The sequence below is a fragment of the Lonchura striata genome, chromosome 2 (genome assembly GCF_046129695.1).
Source record: "Lonchura striata isolate bLonStr1 chromosome 2, bLonStr1.mat, whole genome shotgun sequence".
Lineage (NCBI taxonomy): Eukaryota > Metazoa > Chordata > Aves > Passeriformes > Estrildidae > Lonchura > Lonchura striata.
This window is the reverse complement of record NC_134604.1, coordinates 8,513,544-8,529,715: the sequence shown is the minus strand read 5'-3', so window position 1 is coordinate 8,529,715 and position 16,172 is coordinate 8,513,544. Positions and strand designations below refer to the sequence as shown.

The following is a 16,172-nucleotide window of genomic DNA, read 5'->3' as shown; positions in this document are numbered from 1 at the left end:
CGGCTTCAGCAGGAAGGCAGGCAAGGGCTGAACGGTCTGATTTTGTTCCTCTCTCAGTGTTTTCAGTTGGGGTGTGCTGGCAGGTTAACGCAGCAGATTTGCTGCTACATGCGCCTGCTGTGTTTGAAAACTGATGTTGCTGCTGTGCATCTGACAACTTTCGCGAGCAAGTTTATCTTTTACAAAACCTCTTGTGGTTTACTTAATATATCGTAATTATCACGTCAGATACGAAGTGCCTTCTGGACCCTGATCAGTGCTGCCTATTTGTGCTTTCTGACAATAATCCTGGAGTAGTAATGTTAGTTTTCAACTAAACTAGAAGGATACTTAGTTTTCAGCTAAACTACTGCTTGCGGGTCAGTAGTTCAGATTCACTTGAGTTTCAAATCGAGGATAAGCCCAAAAGGAGGTTGAAGATTGATTGTGGTATATGCCAAGTAATCCATGCTGCAGTAAAAAATATAGCTAGCAATAATTCTGAAGTTGTAATCAGCATTGGTGGGTGTTGGTCACCTTTTAAAGTGTCTAAAGAAACTGAATAAAATATCAAGTTTTTTTCATGGCAGGGTTTTTTTATTATTGTTTCTGTTGAATTATCTGATTATTTTATTATCTGCAATTGCTTTTAACCTGTTTTATCCCTAATTGCATGCATTTAGGGAATGAGGGAAAGGCAAATCTTAAAAGTACTTTGTAAAAAAGCTTTATTTGACTCCAAAGTGAGTGTCTCATTGTTAGCGAGACTAATGACTAGGTAATTGGATGACAAACTTTAACATTGATCAGGTATTTGCATGTAAGAAGGCAAACGGTGAAGGTCCAGTGGGCTGATGGATGGATGAAAGGTGGAGAGGCTACCATAGCAATAACTTACTGTTTTCCCTTGAAAGAAGAAAAGCCCAATGTCCACAAATAAGGGAGTTTGTTCTGGAGACCTCAAAGTTTGTTACAATTGTTTTCTGTTAATGTGAAGAAACCACATACAAGCAGAAATATATTGGGTTTACAAGAGATGCCTGAGTCATCAGCATACCTTATTCGGAGCCATGGTTGCAAACATTGTTCATCAGACGTTTTCTTACTGTCATACAGGAAGCGTGTGTCAAACTTCAGCAGCACTTGGAGATGTAGGTTTGTATTAATAAATGCTGTAACTACAAACAGCCTGCTTCCCACTGAAGCTATCTTTAGTTTATTGTGTAGTTAAAGCAGCTGCGTCAGGTCAAAAGAAGCTTTTCTTTCATCTCTACTGGTCATTTTGACCCTTAGTTAAAACTTGTAAATTATGTCCTGAAGCAAATAATTAATCAAATTATTCTTGTTGCTTATGGCCCTTGTGTGCTTCTATGACATTGTTCGGTGTCTGAAGGTTATAGGTAATGTTCACAGTAAGATTAAAGCATGTGAAAAAGGTAAACAACATGCAAAGTTAAAAAAAAAAGTAGCTTCTTGTTTTGTCCAATCTGCATTTCTGTCCGGTCCAGTCCTTTTTTTTTTTTTTTTTTGTCAGGCATTTTGATGCTGAGGAAATAAGGCACATGTGTTGCAGGATTTCACATAATCTAGGCAGCCCTATGTGGCTGATGCCTGTGAACCTCAATTTTCCTCCTGGAGGAAGATCTCCCCAGGCTGCCCATGTACTGTGCAGACCCTTCCCTTGGCCAGTGTCCCCTACACAGCGAGTTCAGGGGCTGGGTGAATGGTGATTTTTCTGGTAACTGAAAGTTATGATGTGGGGAGGTTAAGCATGTTTCAACGTTGTATCAGCTCTGGTAATTACTGTGATGGTCATCTTGGAATGGCAGATTGAAGAAGCTGGGTTTTAATTGGTGGCACTTAGCTGGCCTCTCAGCAATGTGTGTTATCAAGTTCTACTGCTTCTGGAGAGAGCCTGACATTTGGTTGATACATGGATTTAAAGGCTGTTTTATCTCTCCTTTGGTTTCCCACACCCACTGTTATTTCAGACCTGTGATTCAGCAGTGCATTGGCAATGTAATCTCAGGAATAGTAGATTAATAGTAGAATAGAGCTGTGTCACCTCAGCTAATTTTTCTTTTTCTAAAAGAAGCACAAACTTTTAAGGATTTTTACCACTTGAAATGATGCCTGGCTTAAAGCAAGGTTTGATACTAAATTCTTCTCTCTCGCTGTTTTTTGGGGTAAAAAGGTGAAAATTGTGCTAGTTCATGTGTGCTTCTTCTGTGGTGTTGATATACTTATTATTTAAAGATTTAGCTAATAATATGGCACTGAGGTTTTTTTTTTCCCCTAAAAGCAATAGCTGCTTTCTGCAGAGGATGATAGAGTCATCTGTCTGCACCAATTGACATGATGCAGTTCTGAATGGCAGGAAGTGATTGCCAAGTATCTACTGAGCACCTGGTACACAAAGAAGGTATCTTAGGAGCTATGTACTTTTTTTTTTTTTTTTCCCATTTTAATAGGTGACAACCTTTCAAGGATTTGAAATTCAAATCTTTAAAAGCTCTGTATTTTGAGAGTTAAGTTCAGAGTTGCCTGGTAGATCCAAGAGGCTGCAGGCTCCCTCTCTCATCACGAGGCCAGAGCCACCCTTGCCTGTGACCAACGTGCAGGTGTCCCTCTGCACCTGAGAAATGGTCCCTGGGTCCTGGAATGAGGATGGTTTCTGCATCTCCCCATGAAAAGGGAGCTGTCTGTGTTTGGACTGTGTGACAGGCAAGCTTGGAGGGCTTGAATATAGGGGGGTTACAGCTGCCAGTGCTAATAGCCAGAGCTTCAGTACCTCTTTGTCCAGAAAGAGCAGAATAACAACACTGGTTTATTGAAAGTGTTTGCACCAACTACTGAGTAATTTGCAAACATTACTGAAGTACTGTGGTGTTATGCCGTTAAATATGTGCATCTTGTTCTGTATTTAAGAAGCTCATATCAAAAATCTTTGTAATACTTGTAGTTACACCTTTGACACAAATTCCTACTGGTAGTTCTGAAAGAGCAAGGTGCAAAGGTCAGTGATTCAAAGTAATTTTGAGAGCCCTTGTCAAACTGGTCTGCTGAATGCCTTCTGGTTTTGTGACTGTTTTGATGGATTTTGTTGGGAATGGGTGGAGGAGTGTGTGGTTAGTTTTGGGGTTCTTTTTGTCATTTTTCTGTTTAGTACCTATGCAAGCTTGCTGAATCTTGGAGGGTTGTGTTTATTGGTATAATATGACATGAATCAGCACCTTTATGAAACCTTTAACAGCAGTTAAAAACTTTTTTGGTTTCAGAAAACCTTTCACATAAATTCAGTAACTATTTTGATTTTGTTTGCAGAAGTTTACAAGTGTAGTCCTAGCATTAGAATTTGTCTGAAATAATGTCTTCAGATATGTTCGGTCCACACCTTGAAAGAAAAATACTGCTTCAGAATATGAAAGTGTATTGATTTTCCTGGTAACCTTTTGTAGTACTATTTTAAAATATCTGTAATAAATCCTTAACACACATTCCCTCCTCCCCCCAATATTTTTAGGAGAACCCTGTATTCACAGCTTCTATGAAGAGCAGCTACAAAAGATGGTAAAACCCATCAGCTTCTATGAAAAGGTCAAAAAAAAATTACCAATGTTTTAAAAAGAAACTTATTTAACATTTTAATAAGTACTTTGTAAAGATAAGTGGAAGGATAATTGAACAACTGCCTTTCCTTACACTCTTGTGCCAAAGAAGATATGTTATGGCTGGCATCTCCTTAATTCTGTGAGTTCAGCTGGTATCTGTGGACTTGAGTAACTGAAGAGAAATGAAAGGTAGAACAAAAGATGGAATTTCTCTTTCTGTTCTGTTTCTGACTGTTTCTGTTTTGTTTCTGGCTAAATCCTCTCTACTTCCTTGCTGAAGGACCCATCCAAGAGTTGACAGCCCATTTTTTTGGTCTTTGAGAAGCTGGCTCTATAGCTCCAGTGATGTGAATGGTGAGGTTGAGGGATGTCACAGGTGCTGGGGACCAAGTGTCCAGGTTGGTAAATCGACCTGAGGTCCCAGGGCACATGGAGGATGCCTTTTCAGGCTGGGCCCAGATCTTTGCAGAACCAGCAGGGAGGTCTCTGACACTCACCTGTGCCAGGAGTTGTCTGAGGAGCTGCATCTGTCACCCCCTTACAGCCATTGCTGGCAGTGCCAGTTACAAGGGGATTATTGAGGTGCCTAAAGATATATTAAAATAGTATTGCTCTTCACTTTCTCTAGTGGAGGTACTGATTTTTAATTCCCAGCTGGCCAAGAGTCAAATGTGACATTCCTGGTATTCCATAAAAAGTAAACAAAAAGCATAAAAAAGTAAACAAAAAGCTTAAGAATTGTGTCTTCACTTACATGCTTTCATGTAGGAATAAATTCCTTTAAAGGCCTGAATTTTCAGTTTTGTTTAGTTAGTTATGATTTGTTGTTGTTTTTTAAATTGATTTTCTGTTCTTGTTAGGAAACAGAACTCTCAAAAATCTGAGGGGAATGTGTGTGTGAGTTGCTGGGACCTGACTGAGAGAGAAAAGTCTTTTCTGCTTTCTCTGAGCAGAAAAGCCACAGGTGTGGGAGCAGATTTTCCTGAAAATGAAAGTATCCTCATGGCTTTCATTTTCTATTTCTCTTGTGAGAACCACTGTGATTCTTTTAAAATGGGTGGAGGTTGCCTTGAGTCACAGTGAAGGGTTGTGTGTACAGGTGTTTGGGGTTTTTTTTTGGTTGGTTGGTTTTAGGTTTGTCTTTTTTGTTGTTGTTTCCTTGTTGGCTTGGGTTTTTTTTAGCTGGCTTTGTTATTAAACTTGCCTATCAAACCCTGATGACCAAGTTATCCATGTGATGGTCTTCAGTCAGCAAATGGACACCTTTAAATTGAAAGATTTCAGGTTTTAGCAGGGGCCTGTTGATTTGTGCCTGGGGTAGCAGTGCCACATCACTATTCAAAACACAAGCTAAGGTGAGTGATGTAGGAGACGCTGTTGTGATAAAGTATTTCAAAAGGATTTTGTGAATTCAGGGTAGAGTTCAGTCTTCTTTTGACATCATGAAATAAAGGTGCCTTTTGTTAGCTGATGATTGCACTTTATCAGTTGTGGTGCTGTTAAAGAAGTCAACACCTGCCAAGAATAGAAAATATTTGACTGGAGTGAAAATTCAGTTTCACTAGTCAGGTGAATCTAATGTCACTCAGGTGTGATTTCTGCCAGGGAGCTGAGTGTGTGATATATGGGATAAAAGCTTCCTGTCTTCCCTTTGGGACTGTGGTATGTACAGTGTTCTGGTTAATGGGTGGTCAAGCATAATTCATAGGGAAGAGGTGATACTGTGAATCACAGGAGTTAGTTGCTTGGAAAACCATGCAAGTTGAAAGTTTTCTATAAGCTCATCTCTTTTATTATTTTAAAAAGGGAGAGAATGCTAAAGCTGTGGGGCTGAAGGAAAGATGAGGTGGTGAGATGCCTTCCTGCAGAGCATACCTTGCATGATAGTACAAACTCAGGCTTTGTGCCAAATAAAGGTACAAACTCAGGCTTTGTGCCAAGCAAAAGGAAATACTTTTTCCTGTTTCATCAGGTTGACAAATGCCATCTCTTGATGTTTTTTGTGAACACTTGTAACTCTTACCTTGGCAACACGATGTGTTCTGAACAGCACGTGTCAGATTTTTCCATGATACTTTACATTAATACTGTGCTGAATATAGATGTTATCATAAGCTGTATTGTGCCTGCACACCTCAGCTAAGCTTGCAGGTTAAATTGGGAGCAGCTGTAGAGTGTGCTGTGGTGCCCATCTAAAATGTTGCCTTCTTCCAGCATTGTGGTTTGCACTCTCTCATTGTATTGCAAGGTTTACAGTTTTTTATCGCCAGATTTCTGTAGGCATTCAAAACTTGCAATTAACTAAGAGCTCTACAGACCACTAGTGGAAAATTTTCATGAAACTTCTTTTTTGAATGATTCCATCCATAGCACCTTTGTGCTCTGTTATCATGCCAGTTTTCAGAAGTGGATAAAGTATCTCTTGGCTGCAGAGTTGCACCTCCCTGCCTCAATATTTGAGGCTAGTACACCAGTCTGTGTTCTGGAGTGGCTGTGGTGCTGTGCTGACTCTTGCTAACACTCACAGAGCTCTGTCTTCTGGTGGAGGGGTGATTTTAGCGTACTGAACTGCACAGTAGCTTTCCTGTGGGTGTTGTGCAGAATCTGTGGGTTTGGGCTCTAATGTGAGTGAAGTGTTAAGCAACATTGACTCAAAATGTTGAGGTTGCTGTGAAACGCTGTAAAGGAAGAGCTGTGTTCTAAGATGGTGTAAAGGACAGAGTGATACAAAATATCATGAGCTGGACACTTTGACTTAGTTGCTGAACTGAAGGCGACAGGCTGAGTTCCTCTCTGTTTATAATGATAGAGTGATTTTCCCATGTATTTAGTAGCATCATTCATTCTACGCATTTGAAAATCACAATGAAAAAAATCTATTCAGAGTAGACTCTTACAATTTAAGGAGACACTGATTTTTTTTTTTTTTTTCAGTTGAGTTTTGTAGTTTCATTGTTTTGCAAATACCATTAGCTTTTTCTTTGCCATAAAAGATGAAATTCAGGAGCATGTTGAAAGCCATCAGCATGAGAGTTTTCCTGAAATCTGATGTTACCTGGTGATGGGACTTCAATGGGAACAGTGTTGTTGTGAGCAGTAGCACCACTGAGTGTCCACAGTTTTAATGTATCTCTCCTTCTAAGGGTGTTAGAGAGGTGGAATCCAAAGGACATGTGATGTGGAACAGCTTGAAGGCTGGAGTGCAACTAGATTAACTTTGTAAACATCACCTGACACAGATTTGTGTATGTAAACCACTTTTTTTTTTGAAGGCATTGGAAATATTGGTATTCAAAATTGAACTAGTTTAATTCTGAGATACACAACTTTAACTTGATGTTTTTGTTTGTAGCTGGTTTCTAAATTATTTTGCCTGGATTCACCTGGTGGATTTTGCTGAAAAAAAATTATACTCTGCACAGTATTTATTTTAAAATGTTTATTATCAACTAATTGGCAACAATAGTCAAGCTTATCCAAGTTCGGGTGCCAAGAAAATGGAGATTGTGCTTAAAATATCCTTGACTAAAGCTTTTTCATCCATCAGGTGAAAGCATATTTTCAACTTTACAGTAAGCAGCAGTAGACAGAACACTGACTAAAAGCTTGTCAGAGAGGCATTAGTGTTTGCAAGGCATGATTTGGAGCTATTTAAATCTAATTGACTATGGTATCTTACCATACACAGGATTTGTGGAAATGAATGCACATGATATAATGGCCCTTCATGGCTTTCTCCTGCCAATTGTCATCATTTCACTGGTGTTGTACCCCAAAATCCCGAGGGCTCCCTTTAGAAGAGGATGTTCACCTGACATTAGGGTCTGAGTCTGAGGTGTAAAACTTCTGGGTTGTGATTTATGCAGCTGTATTTCATGCCAGTTTTTAGTTTTGTTGAACAGTAAGTGGTAGGCTTGAGGTCACATATGGTTTATGTGATAACTGTCCTTCTCACAGGTGTGTGACTCCAAGGAAAGTCAGATACCTGTGCTGGAAATTTCTATTCCCATTCTCAAACCAAAAATGACACATCTGATTTTCAATCAAATTTCCATTAAAACATAAAGCCACTTTGAAAAGTTGAATTTAGCTGTGTTTCTACTGGGTTTAGGCTGGGAAAAAAAAGAGTGTCACATGGAAGTTGAAAATAGTATTAATTTACACTCAGGTGTGTGCTGTGAGAGTGCTTTAAAGTAAGCATCTGGAAAAGCCTGGGTGTGCATTGACACATGATGTTCTTCATTCTTTTCAGAAGAGAAGATGGCAGGAACGGACTCCTACTCCACTTCCCTTTTGATTTTGGTTTCGTTTTATTCTTCTGAAAGTTAGTTACTTTGAAACAGAAACTTCTTCTGGGACCACAGTTGTTGGAAGAGTGATTTTCTTTTTTTTTTTTTTTTTTTTTTTCCCTTAATGCTTTACTCTGAATAGGTGTAAATGGCATGGTTAGAGGACTGAATACTGTATTGTATCCCAAAAATCTTAGGTTATTACTTAGAAAACAATCCTCTATTTTGTGGATTTTAACTTTTGCTTTGTTTTGATATGGAACCGTGGGAAAATACATGACAACATTTTTAAGCTTGTAAATATGATTCTTTTTTTAAAGCTAAATAGCTTTATAGATGGCTTGCACAGGGATTTCATTTCTTGGTATTACCTATTTTCCCATCTGTCAGGTACTTTTCTTCAAATTCTGCTTCTATCTCTTATGTAATTTCCCACCTGTTTGAAGATGTTTTTTATTTTTTATTTTTTTGTTTAGAGACTTTCCCATTACTATGTAGTTTTGTTACTTTAGAATCTTTTAATTATTTGGTGGTAGTAATTGGCAAGTTTTATTTAATTCTGGCATCTAAGCTTATAACTATTTTTTTAATGGGGTAGTAGAATTAAATCTTCTATGTCTGTATCCCATTACTTGTTTGGAAATTAAAAAATAACTGACAGCTTACTGGCAACTTTTAAAAGTTCTCTCTGGTCTTGCATGTGTTTTATGGGACTTAGTGCCTAAAGCCACAGCATGTCTCTTGTAACAGCCCTGTCTGGACCAGAGTTGTCCCCTTGCCTGAAGCTGCCTGGGCTGCCTTTTTGGTACAGTCTGCAGGTCTACAGGGTAAGCTCTGGACTTATTAATGGTGAAGACAGATTTTCTCGTCGTCACCAGTTCCAGCTCTTGCTAAGTTGCTGTTGCCTTTAAGCTTTTTCTGGGGCTGATTTTAAGGTGACTGGTAAATGTGCCACCGGCTGCTGGTGCACAGTGGAGGGTGTGTGCAGTGCACAGGCTCTGCTGAGTTGTAAGAGGCCAGGGAGGATACTGTGTGCTTTGTGACCTAACTGAATAGAAAAGGATTGAAGATTTTACTATCAGAGTTTATCATCTGTCATTTGATGGAGCATGTCTTGGCATAATGCTGCTGCTTAGAAGGCAGCACAGAATTTAAATTTTTGTTTCAAATAATTTTCCAAAAATGTGAACTTGTTAGACTAGTATTTTGTACACCTTTTATTCAAGTCAGCTTCCGAAGCTTCAGGTAGGTGTGTGGTGATGGCAGAAAGTAATTTTTCGTACGACACCACTGACACAGGGAAAATTGGCAGGGCTAAATTACAGTGAACAGTGCTTATGAACCAAAGTGGTTATAGATTTCTTGAGACCATGTCTGAAGGTATTAGAATATAGCACCTTCAGCTTTCTGTGGGAGGTGAGGGAAATGTGTGTTTCAAAATAAGGTCCATTAAAAATCGCCTCCCAAACTTTAAGCAATATCTTTCTTTCTCCATGAAAGAAAATGGCCTAGGAAATTTCAGTTGCCCTCTGTGGAGAGCAGTGCTGAATTGACTATTTTTTTAATTGTGAGGTAGTAAAATTACATGCTGATCCCTGGTATAGATCTCACCACGTCTTTGAATACTGTAGTGTCTCTGTTGTGTTTGAGGTTCATTTCAATTCTAACTTCACTTGCATCCAGGGAGGTTATTGCCCAATGCAAGTAAAAGCTTCTGGCTGCCCTTCTCGGGCCATGGTGTGGCAGTGGCCTTTTCACAGGGACACAGAACATGCCAGCACCTTCCTGGTGCTTGACCCAGCCAGGAAAAGCTGTCTTGTCCCAGAAGCTGGAACTGCTGTCAGGAGCCTGTCACCTTCCAGGTGACCTATTAAACACTGCCCCAGATTTTACATGGCTTAATGTTATCTGTGGGCTCGTTCTTGTGGAGTCGTGCCCCTCCCCAGGCTAAAAACATGTCTCTTTACAGGATTTTTTTGTAGATGATTAGTGGAGGGCAGGATAAGCTATCAAATAATTTTACAGAATGCTGCAAATAGTGCTGTGTGATTTTCCTGATGTAATTTTAACTTATAATGCACAACAGTTGCGGGGGGGTGACCAGTTGAGGCTATGGGATGAGTTCTCCTCTGGCAGACCTCACTGCAGTGGAGTGGAGGTGCTCCCTCTCTGTTCTTCTGCCCAAGCCCTCTGTGTTGTCTGCTCTAACTTCTTGTGGCCCAAGATGTGGGCAACAGCAGGCAGTGTGATCAGGAGCTACATACTGGCTTGGCCAAGGTGCTAGGAAGCCTGGGGGTGCTGCTGAGGCTTTGGGGGATCCCTGAGGCCAGGCCAAGTTGCTGGAGGTGACCTTGAGCTATTGCTTTTGTGAGGTAGGAGGGTAGACGTGCCTGGGTACATGCCCACTCTGTGATTACAAGGCCTGTTTCTGTAGGAAATCATGTTACTGGCTTGTTTGTTTTTCTTTTTTTTATTAATTGGACTGTATGGAAGACCTTTATTGAAAGGCTTTCTGTTAAGTTTGGTTTTTTCTTTTCCTTCCTATTCAAAACAGACAGCTGAACTCTTTCCTCAAATGTGTCTCTTCTGTTGAATACAGTGGACTCTTTGTAATACAGACCTGTCTGTGAAAAAGTGCAATTTAAATTTTATTTACAGTTTCTCTGCTGTACTATGCTGAATTTTGTGGGGAAAAATTGTGAAATCTTCCTGGTATCACTAACCTAGGACATGTGGCAGAGTTGTTTGAGGTGAAGTGGAAGCTTTGATCTTTGTGCCATTAACAGCTGCAGAAAATGAAACCCTTCTGGATGTGCACACCTAGAGCAGGGAGTAGAAAACAGTGGATGGCATTTCAGCCCATGCAGGAGCAGGTCTGATTGTGCATGTTCACTTGTGAGAAGTGTGCATCAGGAGCACCACATCACTGTCACTGTGAGATTTTTAATTAATCTCACCTTGGTGTAAGTTTTCTGCTATAGTGCCTAAGTAGGATGGGGGCTGCAGGATTCTTTTTCCCCCATCAGTTTTTCTTACTAGATAAAAAAAGTATTAAAATAATGGCAGAGAAACAACTCATTCTTTTAAGGCTACTGCTCCACAACAGTTGAACCCAGTGGAAGTTGGTGCAGTCTTGGTCTTATCCCCTCCCTTGTCCCATCCCTGTCTCTCACTAAGTTGGCAGGAAATCAATGTATGCAGAGAGTGATTCTCTGATGGTTTATTGAGAGCCTGGCCTGGCTTGCCAGAGGTTTGGACGAGTGCTGCTGCTGGCTCTTAGGGACAAATGGCATCTGGCAACACCAGCCTGGGCTGGCCAGCACTGGCAGGAGCTATAGCCTGGGAAGAACAACTGACTCCTTGGAAGCAGCTTGTGGTCTGATAGTCCCCGTGAGTGTTATTGTTTGTAAGTATTGCAGAGCCTGGGATCCCACTGATCTGAGGACACTTGGAATTTCCAGAGTTGGTTTGTATGCTCCTAGAATAGCAGCCCTTGTTATCATAATGGCAGAGTGAGAAGAATGAATGGAGCTAGCTTGGTGTTTCCTTGGGAGCTCTTCTATATTGTGCAGAGTAGGGTGAAGCTATTGTGATGTCTGTTTGGAGAAAAACAGCCCTGTAAATATGCTGAATGTTTAAACAGGCTAGTGGGACTACCTTTTCCACTTGAGAGTTAGGCCTGTGAAAGGACTGTGAAGAGCATCAAACATGAGCCAGAATAGCTTGTATTTGGTGTGATGGGTTAAACTGTGATTGAGATGCAAATGAAAACATCTCAAAGTGTAAAAATGTGGATCTCGTGGCAGTGTTGTTTCAGACAAGAAAGACAAGACTGAACATTTTTAATAGTGGCTACAGTAAAATTATACCCTAGGCAAAAGTTATTCCTTTGAGGAGAAATCTTAAGTCTTGGTTCTACCTGGTCAGACACTGTAAAATGGGGTTTATGCATGATGGTAAATATCTGTGAACTGAAGAAAAAAATTAGGAAATAAACTTTTAGAACAAAAAGTAGCCAGAATGGATTGGAAAAACATCATAGAATCATAGAATGACCTAGGTTGGCAGGGACCTCAAAGCTCGTTTTGTTCCAACCCCCTGCTATGGGTAGGGACACCTTCCATTAGACCATGTTTCCCAGAGCTCCATCCAGCCTGGCCTTGAACAGTACCAGGGATGGGGCATCCACTGCTTCTCTGGGCAACCTGTGCCAGTATCTCACTGCCCTGACAGTAAAGAATTTCTTCCTAATCTAAACCTATTCTCAGTTTGATGCCAATCCCCCTTGTCCTGTCACTCTAGGCCCTTGTAAATAGTTTCTCTCCATGTTTCTGGTGTGCTCCCTTCAGGTACTGGAAGGCTGCAGTTGAGTCCTTGAACTCTTTCCTTTTTCAGCCTGAATAGCCTTATTTCTCTTGGCCTTTCCTCCTAGGTGTGTATTTGTATCCTGCTTCAGCAGGTGTTGATGATCCCCTGAAGCCCCTTCCAACTGCTGCCGCTGTGGTTCTGTGTTTGTGCATTTATGTACCCACAGTTTGCTGTTTATCTGTCATCCTCCAGCCTCCTCCTCCTTTCTGTCTGTGTAATGTTGCCTCTGTGGGGTCACTGGCTTTAGTTTACCATGCCTTGTGCATGTTTTTCCTGGTCACTTGGTGTTGAGGTGGGATGGGCTGTGAACCACTGGTACCATGGCACAGCTGTTATCCATGGGTGGGCTCTTGGAGGAATCCTCCTGAATTTGTGTGTAGTTTACAGATAATCTGTGCTGGTGCTTTGAAAGACCCCTCCTGCTGCTACCAGTAACTAATTACTCAATAGAATCGAACTGGAGCAGAGATTTTTGCTAATTACTGTCACAGTTACTGGTGTACATAAAAATCAAGGCAATATTTGTGAAGCAGATTTTCCCATAGCGGTTCTAGTGAATATAACCTGAAATTTAACTTGTGTCTAGTTAAGTGAAACTGAAGGTCTCATTGGTTTTAGTGTAGTTAATTAATTTCAGAGCTGCTGTCATTACTATTGGGAAGCTCACTGTTATGCTGAGCAGGGTATAGAGAAATCATGATGGTTTAAAACAAAAAGACCTCAAAATTCTCAGTAATTTTGTACTTCTGACACCTTTTTGTTTTCAGTAAGTACTAAGGTTGCTGTCTTTTCTTGATTTTCATCCTGTCACTGAGGCTCATTTAGGACTAGCTATCAGTAACTAGAAACATGAGCTCAAGCAGCAGTGTTCATAAATCAGTTCATAGAATAATTTTAAAATTTACCCCTGTGAACTGAGCAGGTGGTTTTCCTGTTCATTGCGAGAGTATTCCCATGCAGGTGATGATTTGGCTCATAACTTCTTGATGGTTTTATGTAAATAACTGTCAGAGGTGGGTTTTGCCTTATGTTTAGTGTCAGGAATACAAACCAAACTCCTCAAGCCTCTCCTTAAAATCTTATTTCAAAATCTTTAACTATTAGCTTGAATAAAGACAAAGGTATATTAGAGTGAAAAAAAAATCTTTTATTTTTGGCCACTTATGAGGCTCAGAATTGTGAGTTTATATGAATGCATGATCTCATGTTGTGTAGAAACCTTAATATCAGACATTGAAATTAATTGAAAAGTCACTCATTAAAGCATGAAAAGCATGGAAATGTGGTGAGGGTTTTCTGTGTGTTGTCTAGGATCAATATAGGTTACATAAAGCTATGATTAAGTAGAATCCTTAATTTAATTTTTGCGAGAGGAGTATGCACACCTAAGTAGTGCACTCAAACCTTTTCCCCTGCAAGTTTTATTTGGGTTAGGCTGTGGTTGGCTGAAAGTTCCTGCCATACACTGTGTCCTTTTGCTCCTTGAAGTAAGTTTTTGCTCTGAGCCTGGTTGCACTTCGTACCAGCTGCTGCTGTAATTGTCAGATTTTGGCAGTCTGTGCAGAGCAGTCCCAGACTGAAAATCTGCTGTCTTAATGTATGTCCTTTGCTCTCCACAGGTGATTTTTGTCTGAACCAAAGCTGAGGTGCATTTTGCATTACTGTATGTATAAAAATATATCTTTACCTACTTTCTTAGAGGATACAATGTCATGTAAGATTTCTCTTTTCATACCAGAGCAAAAGGAAGCCCAGATAGCACATGCTGGGCAAGGCAGCCTAATTCTGTTTTGCTTTAAGGAGCACCTTAGAGCTGGTGCAGAGATTTAACTTGGTCTCTGCATTAGCAAAAAGTGTTTAAAAAATATATGTATACATATAACTACTTTCTAATTTATATATTTTTATAACTACATTTATTCTGCACATATGAGGAGAAAAATCTTGAGGACAGAGCTGGGAAAAGTAAAGCCTTCTGAAGCTGACTGCATGTTTTTCCTGTGTTTCAGCTCAATATTTTCATGGAAGGAGTTAGTTTTTATTTGCCTATTTGGAACTTGACCAACAGCATATTTAGAAAATGGTTAATGTATCTGTATTTCTGGAAGCTGTAATGTACAGCAGTGTCTGTGGGCCTTTTAACTATTCCTGGGAGATATGATTAATGTGGCAGAAAATTATATTCACAGTAGTAATTGAGGGTCTTTAGTATGCTTGTCCTTTGTATGTTAAACTATTTCTGTTTGTTTGTTTGTAGCAGAAACTTAAAGCCTCTTTATGGAGGATTACATTCCTCTAAGCTCTCAGTGTTCTTCTCATTACAGCAGCATCATATGAGGAAACCAGCTCATTAGCTACTTGTCTGTAAGCAATGCCATTAGGTCCTCTGCAGCTCAGGCTTCATTAGAATTGTCTTTAATATAAAATATTTGTGCAGTGTCATTTGAGTTTTCTTCCGATAAATAGGTCTTTTAAATCAGTGTTGCACTAGAAAGTAAAGAAAGTGGGATTTGTGTGAAGGGCCCGAGTCAAAATGCCATTCTCAGCATTTGCATGTTCTTCTTTCTTTTTGTCTTTAATAAAAGTATTCATCCTGCGGAAATCAGAATCATGGCTTGGGTTGAAAGGCACCTTAAAGATCTGGTTCCAACCTCCCTGCCATGGACAGTGACACCTTACTCAGGGTGTGCAGAGCCCCATGCAGCAGCCTGGCCTTGAATTTCTGGGCATGGGGCTCCCACAACCTCCCAGGGCAACCTGTTCCAGTGCCTCACCACCCTCACAGTAAAGAATTTTTTCCTGATGTACAATCTTAATGTACTCCATGTCAGTTTGAAGCCATTGATTGCCCCTTGTCTTGTCACTCCAGGCTCTTGTAAATAATCTCTCTCCATTTTTCCTGTAGGCTCCTGTCATGTGGTGGAAGGCTGCAGGTTACCCCTAAGCCATCTCTGTTAAAGGCTGAACAATCCCAATTCTCTTAGCCTTTCCCCACAGGAGAAATGTTACATACTTCTAATCAGCTTGGTGCCCCTAGTGCATTTTCATTATGTACTATTGAAATGTGAACTGTGTATTGAGGCCATAGATCCTTTTTTCTCTTCCTAATGGTTGGATCATCTCATTCCTTCCTGAACATAGAACTTTATCTGTGTTTGGAAATGGAAAAGGGTTGTTCTGTCTTCTGAGTTTAAGTGCTTGTGTTGCAGATGCAAATATTTGGATGTTGCCATGAATAAAGCCAAAGTTTACATGTGCTTCTTCAGAAGCTACAGAGAGGAAAAAATAAACAGATCAAAAGGTGGCTAATTTCCCCCCAAATTTATCTTCACTGTAATTCAGTATTAGTTTATTAGACTTGCCTTGTTCAAAAAAAACCACATTTTTGTAATTTAGCTTTTTGGTTTGATTGTAGGAAGTTATCAGAGTTTACAGTGCTGTTGTGGAACCAATTTGGGCACAGTATCTCGCTAAGCTGATAGTAGTGCATATCCTTTTCTGCTTCAGTGGTGCTGGCATAGCTACTGAATATGCTATTGTGTGAGGTTATAAACCAGATAATCTTAATTAGGCATTTCCTGAGAGCAAAGGAGGGATGGCTGAAAAAGGAGAGACTTGGAAATAAGGGCATGCATTCCTAATACACAAATTTGGCTTCCATCCAGGAAAATGGGAGAATTTCCTGTTAGTTAAAATCTTCCAAGAGCTGAAAGCTTGAAGATACAAAGTGCCTACATACCTCAGGGAGCCAGAGGAAAGGGAAAGGCTGGGAATAGCTTGTGCATGAAAGCCCCAGGGAACAGACTGCTGCATGATGCTGTGGGACTGAGGAGTGTGAACAGCTGGATCCAGAGCAGCCATATCATCAGTGAACCATCTCCTTTGTGTGGCCAAGGACTTGGGGTACCCTGCAGCAGCTCTACCA

The 16,172-nt window shown here is 40.3% G+C and overlaps 1 protein-coding gene across 3 annotated transcripts in view; it reads left to right on the top strand.

Moving 5' to 3' along the window:
• USP25 (ubiquitin specific peptidase 25) overlaps positions 1-16,172 on the top strand; it is an 88,753-nt gene that overhangs the window by 1,510 nt on the left and 71,071 nt on the right. The gene's annotated exons all lie outside the window — the stretch shown is intronic.